Source organism: Belonocnema kinseyi, chromosome 1 (assembly GCF_010883055.1).
Source record: "Belonocnema kinseyi isolate 2016_QV_RU_SX_M_011 chromosome 1, B_treatae_v1, whole genome shotgun sequence".
Classification (NCBI taxonomy): Eukaryota; Metazoa; Arthropoda; class Insecta; order Hymenoptera; family Cynipidae; genus Belonocnema; species Belonocnema kinseyi.
The window spans coordinates 100,120,265-100,129,863 of record NC_046657.1 but is presented as its reverse complement, the minus strand read 5'-3'; positions in this window follow the sequence as shown (position 1 = coordinate 100,129,863).

The following is a 9,599-nucleotide window of genomic DNA, read 5'->3' as shown; positions in this document are numbered from 1 at the left end:
ATTATTTTAGTTGAAAATTTTACTGTTTGGTCACAAATTAACTTATTTGTTGAATATTAATATTTTGTCGTTAAAAATGAAGCTTTTTTTGTAAAAAAAAAAATAAAAAATTTGGTAGAAATGTCAGCTATTTGATTAAAAATGAACTTCTTTTATTGAAAATTCATATTTTTGGTTGAAAATTTTTCTTTTACGTATTAGTTGAAAACTCAACTATTTGGTAAAGGTTACATGTGTTTTGTAACAAAATCGTCCATTTGGGTGAAAAGTAATCTTCTCTAAAGCAAATTGATCTTTCTTGATTGAAAATTAACTTTCTTATTGAAGAATTTTTTTTCTTTCCGGTTTAAAAGACAACTTTTTTTAAAAAGAATCGAACTTTTAACTTGAAAACTTAACTAGTTTTTTTTTTAAATTGCATATTTTGGTAAAAAATCGATCTTATTTGTTGAAAATTTATCAGTTTGTTTGAGGATTCAACTATTTTGTTAAAAATTTATCTTTTTAGTTGAATTCAACAGATTGAAAATTCGTTTTTGTTTTGTGAAAAATTAGCTTCTGAACCATTTCTGAACTGACAATTTAACAGTGCCTTTTTTTTTGTTGGAAATTGAGCTTTTCTCTTTGTGGCAAATTGAACTGTTTCGTTGTAAATTTATCTTGCAAGATTAAAAATTGTTCTTTTTCAATTTGAACATCAACTGTTTTTAAAAACATTTGTTTTAAATTCGTGTTTTTTTGTTGGATTCAATCTGGTTGATTTTTTAAAAATTAATATTCTTACTGCAAAAACTGTTTCATTTATTGTTCAAAACTTATCTTTTTTTTATTAATAATGCGTCTTTTGGTATAAAATGCATGTTTGTAAGTTAAAAATTCAGGTATTTGGAAAAAATAACTATTTCGTTTAAAGAAAATGAGCTTTTGTTGAAAATGTGTCTTTCTGGCTTAAAAATTCAACTACAAACTTCTACTTTTTGGCGTCGATAATATTGGTCTTTAATATATCGACGTGGATTTAAATTTTAGTTTTTGGTCAGAGAAGTGTCATGTGTTACAAATAGAAAACCTTGCGACTCCCCTTCTATATTACACTTTGTGACGTTTGGGCAGACTAATATTACGGATTCGCTGATATCTCATTTGATCAGCAATAAATAATTATTGTCTACCAATATTTACAGATTTAACCTGAAACACTGATTGGCCGATTTCGCATATCTTATCTATTTATATCATCCAGTCTAGTCTAGTGTCTAGATTCTCGAGTATCTACAAATTAAATAATGCAATTTTTATAGAAAATTGTAGGTACAATATTTTTATATTTTAGTATTACTGCATTTTAAAAGATTTATTTTCAAAATTTAAATAAAAATTAATAAGAGTAGAACTTCGATGATTTTCTGGAATGTGTTTTAGAACAAAAATACATGGCCATGAATCTGGGATACAAATAAAATAAATAAAAAGAAATCTCATCATTTTACGGTTTTCAATCATTTTTTTAGAACAAAACCCAAGAACTAATTATAAAATTTTAATCAGGCCGAAACCTTAGTAAATCCGCAATCTTAATTGACCATTTGCGATAGCAACCGATTCACTATGATTTCAAATGTAACTTTTTATTTACTTATTGACCAGCTATTTTACGGATTTTTTATAAACAATTTTCAATTATGTTTGCATAGGCACATTTAGATAGTACAAGTAGTTCACTTCAAATTGAAAGTCTTCATATTTGAACCATTTTTAATTAAAAATGTTCCAAATCAATTAATTAAAAATTGAACCTTAAAAAAATGGAAGAATTTTTCAATTGAAAGAGTTGACAGTTGTATAATTCTATATTGGAATATTTCTAATTTTTGGCTATATCAAGTTAAAATGTTTTCAAGATGTATATATATAAAATAAAAACCTTATTGGATTAAAAAATTTTGATTTTAAATTTCATGCATTTTATAAAATAGTATTAAATTTACATCTCTTGAAAAATAAAAATTGTAGAATGCAGGGTAGCCGAGAAAATGTATTTTAAAACTGTCCTAACTTTCCCCTTATTTTTTCCTGAAAAATTTAAATATAAAAAAATCTTACCGGTAAATGGAGTAGTTGCTATTAAATTTCTACCAAAAAGATCAATTTTCTATCCAAAAGAGGAATTTTTAATTAAATTGTCAATTTTCAAACGAAACAGGCGAATTTTCAACAGACAAAGCAAGTTTTTTTAGCTGTCTAGAAAAAAAAGTTCATACAAATTATTGAACTTTCAAAGCAGGGAGGAATTTAATTTTAAACAAACAAAAAAAAAATAATTTACACAAAGTAGTTGAACTCTCCTCCAAGCAGTTCAATTTTTTATCAAAAAACGTCAATTTTCAACCAAATAGTTCAACTTTCAACCTAAGATATTATTTTTAAAATAGATATATATTTTTTTTTTATTAAAGTGGTTAAGCCTTTACCTAAAAATATGAATTTTGAACGAACAATGTATAAGTAGATATTTCAAACAAAACATATTTTTTATTTTAAATCGGAAACAATTAAATTCAACCAAAAAAGAAGATTTTTCAACAAAGCAGTTAAATCCTCAACCAAAGAAAATGAATTTTCCACAAAACACTTACATTTTTATCTAAACAAGATTAAATTTGAACTAAAAATGTGAATTTTTAAACCAGAAATATCTATTTCCAAAAAGAAAAATAGTTTAATTTTCAGAAAAAAAAACGAATTTTCAAAAAAATAGTTGAATTTTTCCCTAAACAATTTTTCAATTTTCTTGACCATTACCTTGAACGTTAATATTCAAAGACCAGAATCACAATCTTGTACAATTTTCAACTTAGTTTCTTTAATAAATGGAATAAAATAATTTCAAATTTACATAATTGTTTATTTTCCCTTAACTACGGTCAACGTTAGTTATATAACAAACCGAGAGCCCCCATGTTTACATTAATAATTTTTTTAAAGGTGTTAATTCTTTGCGTTTCAAGTTAAAGAATTTTGAATTAAAAATCAAGTTAGATTTTTGTTTAATATTGTAGAATAGAGTTTTAAATATAATGCCTTCAATACCTTACAATAACAAATTTAATAACGTCAAACCAAAGGTTTTAACATTAAGCAAATTGAACATTGAAGAGATAAAATTCAAACCTACACAACTCAAAGAATTAAAACAAAAAATTAACTTTCCCCGAATTTAGTTTTCAAATTAATTTTAAAATGATTTAAATTGAACATTTTAAAATTTAAACCCAATACTCTCCAAACTAAAATGATTTATTTTGATTTATTTACTGTTATTTATTAACTTCCGATGCAATGGATGTAGCATGCTTATAATAATGCACTTGATATGAGACAAAATATAATCAACGTTTTAAATAACAAAGAAATAAATGAAAAAAAATTCGCCCCTCGAAAATAAAACGGGGATGTTAGTATCCACGTTCCTGAATTGGAGGCGTCAGCGATGGCGGGAGAGTGCAACGGCGCCCCGTGGGCGCCACGGTGCCGCGACTAGAGCCTACGAGAGGCCTTTTTCTTTCTTTCCTGCTCTCTGCCTTGCTCCCTCATCTACAGAACCTGAGAGAAGAGACAGAAGGCCCCAACCTATTTATCTCTCTTGCTCCATCGACACTCGGTCGGGTCGGGCCTTCGCCTTCCGCCCGGACTGGCCGAAACCGAGTTCTACTGCTGAACGTGTCGTAGATGAAAAACTACAAGACTGGAAACCACCTTCCTCCTTGGAATCTGAAATCATACAGCCGCAATCGCATGCAGCCGTGTACCGTCGGGATTTTTCTGCTTCGGCGCAAAATTTCGTTCTATTCTTTTCCTTCTACTTCGCTTACGAGACGAACATTTCCGAGACTGCGCAATGAAAAAGGCGCGAATTGCCAAAAAATATATGACAGTCCCCCTCCCACCACCTTCGCGAATCACCTTTTTTATAACTTTAGGTTGAATTAATATTCAATATTTTCGTTTGCATAGAATTTTGCAGTTTTTACGGTATATACCGTAATGTTTATTTTAAAACATTTATTAGGAATTTTTTTAACTGAAAGTTCTAATATTCTATTTTTCATTGAAATGTCTTTTTTTTAATTCATTTTTTTTCAAGGTTCATCGTTTTAGTTAAAAATTCATTTCTTTAATTGAACATTGAACTATTCCATTCATTGAAGAAAATGTATCTTTTATTATAGAAATTCAATCTTGTTGGTTGCAAATAAATTCTGTTTAGTAGAAAACTGATTTTATTTACTTGCAAATTCATTTTTTTATAGAAATGGTAACTTTTTTATTTTTTGGTTAAAAATGTAATTATTTCGTTGAAAATGTGTTTTTATTGGCTGGAAATTGTTTCATTTACTAGAAATTTAACTGTTCAATTTTTGGTTAATATTTCATTTCTTTGCTTGAAAAGTTGGTTTTTTCATTTTCACTATTTAATTTTTCAAATTTCACTATTTAATTTTTAGTTAAAGATTCATGTATTTTGTTCAAAATTGGTCTTTTTTGGTACGAAATTTATCTTTTGTGTTGGACATTTAACTATTTGGTTAAAAATTTATTTATTTGAAAATTCAAATATTGTGCTAAAAATTATATTACCACAAAAATATTTTTTGGTGGTAATATCAACTAATACACTTTTCTTTTAGAATTAATTTTTTTTGTCGATGAATTATCACTTTGGTTGACAATTTAACTATTTTATAAAAAATTCCTTATTTATTTATTTAAAATTAAAAATATTGTAAAATATAAAAAATTGGGTTATAAACTCAACTATTCGGTTTAAAATTAATGCATTTTATGCATATCTTACACAACCTTGACCCTTATAAAATTCTGTACGACTTTTGTAACTAAAAGTGTTTGAGATATATTTTAAAACAAATATTTTGTTTGCATTAACATTATTGATCTCATATAGATGTTAGAAGAGATCGTTTTTATACATAAAAGAAAAATTTAGAACAGAGATCGAGAGAAAATAAACAACTGGTCAGTGAATATCATGGAAAAATCAAAGAATTTCGCAATTGGGATTTTGTAGCAATACTGGTTTTCAAACATGTGAAACTTTATTTTTAATCTTTTTTGTCGAATTTTAAATAAAAAATAAAAAACAAGCCACTTAGCCCCTTTTTAGGGTATTATTGAAAAATTTTATCCATGGATCTTCTTTCATGTCTGCCATTAAATCCATTGTCTATATGTCTAATATAAAAAAAGGTTTGAAAACTGCTAACACAATAGCCTTACATACTAATGTTTTGATGTAAAGGAAGATATTATAAATATTAACACTAGATATGGGTTAATTTTTTAAAGAACGATAACTTTTTTCTCAACATTTTTGCGTGTCTCCTTGTTTCTAAGAAAAAAGTTTCCTAGACACAAAAATGTTTTGGACCACATAAGGTTGGACCACATAATGTTTTGAACCACATAATGTTGGACCGCATAATGTTTTGGACCACAAAATGTTTGGACCTTTTTTTCTTTGAAATATACCATATTATGCATACAGAAGACTGATTTAAATGGATTCAGTCATTTAAATTAAAAATTAGACAGATAAAATGGATTTATTCGAAAATTATTCAATTCTAATTTTATTTCTTAATATGGTATAGTCTGAAGCTTAAAAAACTAAACTTTTTAAAAAAGATTAGAAATGGAAGAATTTGGCTATTAAACTTATGTTGAACATTTTACAATTTCAAATTATATAAGTTAATTAAAATAATAGTTTTAAGACTTTAAGTTAAGAAAGTTTAATTGTGAAGTTCTTCCTAGTTTGTCAGAAGTCATATCATATTCTGTACAATTTCTTTGAAAATACTCTTAAAGAGAAGAAATTTCACATTTTTTATTATAGTTAGAACATTTTTTCGATTTTTCTAAAGTCTCTCAGAAATGTCTTAACGTCAAAATTATACAATTATTCTGAAATTTAGTCTTAACTTATAACAATAACTTAACAATCATTTAACACACTTTGCAACAAAATATTCAGCTACAGTTAAAATAATAACCTTTTTTTGAGGCATTCACAAAACAATCCTAAAATATTCGGCAGAATGGAAAATACTATAAACTCATACACTACAGAGTGAGAAAGTAGTCACAATTTTTCGAAAGCAGAATAATAACATTTTTTTGTTATGTTGGTCTGAAAATGTCTTCTACTATCATTTTACATTCTCATCTTTGAGAAATTCTTACGAATAGTTCTTATAAATATAACTAATCTGTCCAAATAGCACTCTTAAACAAATGTGTCTCTGTTTATTCTATAAAAATTGCATATTCGAACAATGGTCGCCGACTTAGCAAACAGCTGATCCATATTAGGTATCTAACGGCCTATTATGTATTAATTTTTTAACTTTGAGTGCAACTAAATTATAATGAAGCTATTGTATACAAATAAGGACACTTAGAATAATGAATAAGTTTTGTAAAGTGAAATTTGCCTAACACTGTTTTTTTTAGAAGCAGAAATTATAGGTTATGTTTGTAAGAAGGTTGGCTAAAAATGTAAATCTAAACAAATACCCTCCCATGTAAGTCTGAGTTACGTTTCTCGATGCACGGATAGTCGAATGAATGTCGAGTGCACGTGTGACGCTCTCTACCGGAACTAATAATTTACCCGAGAGCATTAAACGCCCCTCGATTGCGATGCTGGTATGCGCTCAGATACTATGTGTGAAATCACTTATTATGCTATTCAAAAGAGCAGAACAGATCATTTTACGGTTTGGTGACTGATTATATTGTCTTCTTTTTCTATTCTGATAATCAAAATCAATTATTTCAGTATAAAAATAATTATCTAGAACAAAAAAATGTATAATATAATATCTCAGGTTATAATATGTTAGATAATATACTATTTTTTGTACAAATTAAAAACTGTATTATTTAAAAATTTGTCTAATCATTGTTATGTCATCTATCTATAAAAATAATATTAACATCATTTTATCAATAGCCAACATAAAATAAATTAGCTTTGATTCTGAAATACGGGAGCGATCAGCTGTCCTCTCTTCACCATTAAAATAATTTTGGGTCAGAAGAATGTGGATGTTTTTGTTTAACTTGAAGTTTTTCCAATTAAAGTCTTGAGTGATTGTCACCACAGGTTAGGTTAGGGCAATTTTCCACTTATGAAATGAAGGTAACTTCTTGGAATATGGAAAGTCATTGGAGACCTCGGAGGAGCCCATAAAGTCATAAACTATAAAAGGTGCTTACTCAAGGCGAAGAGTAAGGGATAAGGTAAAGAGCGTAATAATTACCGTAATAGCATATAATTAAATGCGTCGCCGAGCGAAAAGCTGTCGACTGACTGACTTCAAGTCACTAGGATTTCTGTTTGTGATGGCGTATCTCGAATCAGTGCGAGATGCTTACATCTCAGCAGAAACACCCACTCAAGTTGTACAACTAATGACGGCAATTAGCCTTGGCGCGTCAACTGTAGTCCGGTCGTAATCTTATTTTGCATAGCCTTTATTTCAATGTTTGTCCAAAAATTTATAAGAAGAATTTTTTCACAAGTGTCCAGTTCTTAGAACAGAAGTGGCCGCTGAATCCGGAAAACCGTGAATTTGATAAGACCGGGAAAACCGGTAAATTATAGTACATTTATTTTTGACCGAGAATTGTTCAAGTTTAGAAAAAAAACTGTCCAACTTTGTTTTCAACCTTGTTTGAAATAATTAGTTAAATTATTATATTTTTCAATCATGATTCTATTCAGTTGAAAATGCGTAATTCGAAAATATTTCACTCTATAGAAATGTTCAATTTAAAATTTTAATTTTTAAGCGTACATTTTAATTTAAAAATATTTAAAATGCATTTTTAAAGACTTAAACAATGAAAAATTCAAAGTAAGCGTTTGAAATCGAAGATTTTGGAGAAAACCCATTTTTAGTTGATCAACAGTGAATATAAGTTAATTAATCATTTTTAGAATTGAAATGTACTTAAGATTTAATAAGTGAATAATAATTCAATTCACAAGCCGATTCGGAATCTATTTTTAAATTCGAGTATGTTAAAGATTTATTTAGAAGTTTTGAAATAATTCAAATTTAATTAAAAATGTGAAATTATGTCAAATAATATTAGAAAGAAGTGTCTACGTGGAACGACAAAATCCGGGTATTCATATCTATATTTCTATGAAAATAGCACACGTCCTAATATTAAAAAAAAATATATATATATAGATTTTGGAAAATAGCGAACAAAAAATTTTAGAAGATTTTTAAAAATTTTGAAAGGCTTCACAAGATTAAAAAACATTTCCTAGGAAAATTGAAAATGATTTTTTATTTTGAAAAATTAATTTTAACAGAATATTTAGAAAAATTAAAAAAATTAAAAGATACAAAATTTCTTTAATTTGGCAGTAATTAAATAAAAATTAGGAAAAATTCGAATCATTTAAGAGATGTTTAGAAGCTCTATAAAAAAGTTTTTAATATTTAAAAATTTAATTTAAGAAGTTTTCTCAGTTTATAAACAAGTGTAATCGTTCAATTTTTAATTTTTCTAACTGAAAATTGCTTAGAATGGTATAATTTTCGAAGAATTTTCATTCCTTGATTAAATTGAATCTGCGAACCTTTGAACTCTACAATTTATAAAAGTTTAAAATTTTGTATTTGGCAGTTTAACTGCATTTAATTTAAAACTGTTCAGTTGAAAAGTGTTAGAAACTTCCATTTTATACGTGCAAATTATTGACTATTTGAATACAACATTTTTGAGTTAAACAACTTTTAAACTTAAAAATTCAAGAGTTACACGATTGCTTTCATTTGCAGCTCACTTTTTATTACTTCACATATGGAAAATTGTTTTGCTTTAGAGTTAAAGTATTTAAATTTCATTGATCGTGAAAAATGTCTTCGAGTCGGGAAATGACCGGGAATTTTTTCTTTGATTAAAACGGCCACCCTGTATAAGTGATGCATTTATGAATTTTATTTTATTAAGAATTTTTTGAAAAATTACAAAAATATTAAGAGAGCTTCAAGACAAATTACGCGCAATAATCACAATTTTACGCATTATTGCGCTATATTACGTAATTATTACTCACTTTTAAATCATTATTAGGCGGATATTACTGCGCGATTGAAGACTAATTGCAGCAACATAACTAAAACAGCGGAATAGGTCAATATCAGGGGAAGAAATCTGTCAAAGTAAAATTTAAACCATTTTTTTGCGTATAACGACATTTTACAAAATGTGCAAGATTATGAATTTCATTAATTTCATAAACATTTGTTTTCTGAAGGCATGTATATTGCTTGAATTTTCTTATTCTGGGATTCGCAATCATTAAAATGCGAAAAATTAGAGTATCGGGATCCTGCAAAAATAGAAACAATTTAGAATCGTCAATCGATCAATTATTTCCTAAAAGATAATTCATTGTAAAATGATTTGATGAAACAAATCAATCCTTTCTTCGACCGTTGATATTTATTGATTTCTAATCGTAGATTTTTAAATTATTTATGTCTTACGGTCCA